The sequence below is a fragment of the Cyprinodon variegatus genome, unplaced genomic scaffold (genome assembly GCF_000732505.1).
Source record: "Cyprinodon variegatus isolate N-32 unplaced genomic scaffold, C_variegatus-1.0 Scaffold1119, whole genome shotgun sequence".
Classification (NCBI taxonomy): domain Eukaryota; kingdom Metazoa; phylum Chordata; class Actinopteri; order Cyprinodontiformes; family Cyprinodontidae; genus Cyprinodon; species Cyprinodon variegatus.
This window is the reverse complement of record NW_015151572.1, coordinates 178068-179652: the sequence shown is the minus strand read 5'-3', so window position 1 is coordinate 179652 and position 1585 is coordinate 178068. Positions and strand designations below refer to the sequence as shown.

The following is a 1585-nucleotide window of genomic DNA, read 5'->3' as shown; positions in this document are numbered from 1 at the left end:
GACTAAAACTGGTAGCTGGTTCCACAGGAGAGGAGCCTGATAACTAAAAGATCTGCTTCCCATTCTGAACTTTAAACTTAACTTAATCCAAACAGGAAGTGAACAGGCCCAAATAGGAAGTCCCAGCCAGTAGAGATTGAAGAGAGAATTTTTTTTCATTTCTTCATTATAATCTCTTGTTTCAGTGAGGTGAAATAGGCTCTTCCTGTTGCCTGTTGTCATGGTGACTCATCGAATCGGTGCTCCAATGATAATGGCTTTCCATACTTGATGCGTACGCGTTTAACTCGGAGTGGACCTGGCTAAAATTGATGGAACTAATTCATAGCAGCCGTTGTGAAACCGAACACTCAGAGTTCCCGACTTTAGCTTACTTCAATTTAGAGGTACGGATTTGAACCTGGATTTGTTAAACCTGCTTCATGAAATGGACCGCTGAAACGATTTCTTTCCAAACTCCTTAAAGCACAAAAAAACAACCAATTCTTAAATTATTTGTTTAAATGAATTAAAAACAGGAAAGAGTTCTTTACCATCACCATAGTCAATATCTCCTCCATCTGTGAGCTGAAGACTGATCAATGGTTTAGATGTTAGCGGGGAAGGGGGGGGGGCGACCTGTCCAGAAGCTCCTCCCTCTCTGACCTTGATGTCTGCTGCCTCCACAGGTTGGCTGGCCTCCACCCGTAGATCATGTTTGACCTCTTCAGCCTCTGGACCCAAACGCTTCTGCTGGTTCCGGGTGGTACAGCTGACCCGACGGCGCGGACCGTCACTGGATTGTCTGCTGGCCCTCAGGGCCGGGTGGTCAGAGCCGCCGCCCGGCCCGCCGCCGCCTCACTGTTTCATGTTTTGATGCTCTGGAATCTGTCGCCATTGATCACCTGGCTGCGTCCTGGAGAGACGGACTCCCTGAGAAGCTCCAGAGACCGGCTGAGGAGGCGGGGTGTAAATGTAGCGCGATGTGTGTGTGTGTGTGTGTGTGTGTGTGTGTGTGTGTAAATACTGTACAGAGGAATTATTTTAAGAGATCTGTTGGATGATGTCTGATTTCTTACTCTTCTTTTTGTCTGTTAGCCTGTTTTTCTACTGTTGTTGTTCTGATATTAAACCTGTAGCTGTTGGAAAGCTGCTGGAGCTCCCGTCCTTTTTTAGACCACCAGAACCGAGGGGTAGACCCAGCAGACTTTGGGGAAACTGGGTGGGAATCGAAAGAACAGATTTGGTCCCAATGAGGAGAAATTCTGTGGCAGGTCGGCTCGATCCGATTCCAGGAAGTCAGGTCTGTGATCTGGGTGGAAGTTAAGAGGAGGTAGCAGGATGCTTCCTATCCTAGCATTCCTTCAGCTCAACACTACAGGATGGAAAAACCTTCTTACTGGTCGATGTAAAAGTCTAATCATCTAAAACTGAATTAAACTTTAAACAGGAACTGTTGTATCCAGAACACCTCAAATGGAAAAGCTTTACTTTTACCTGGTTTAATTTAGTAAAAAATCTATAACAAATCTTTAGCTGTCTGATTATTAATAAACAGAATAATTGATTTGCTAGATAGTCATTCGTTGCAGCACACAAAAAAATC

At 45.0% G+C, this 1585-nt stretch overlaps 1 protein-coding gene across 2 annotated transcripts in view; it reads left to right on the top strand.

Moving 5' to 3' along the window:
* The window catches only part of LOC107101594 (zinc finger protein 609-like), a 33671-nt gene extending 32534 nt beyond the window's left edge, over positions 1–1137 (top strand). For both annotated transcript variants that reach the window (XM_015400576.1, XM_015400577.1), the window contains exon 10: positions 669–1137. The gene's annotated coding sequence lies outside the window, so the exon portion shown is untranslated. The remainder of the gene's footprint in view (positions 1–668) is intronic.
* Positions 1138–1585: the final 448 nt, after the last annotated feature.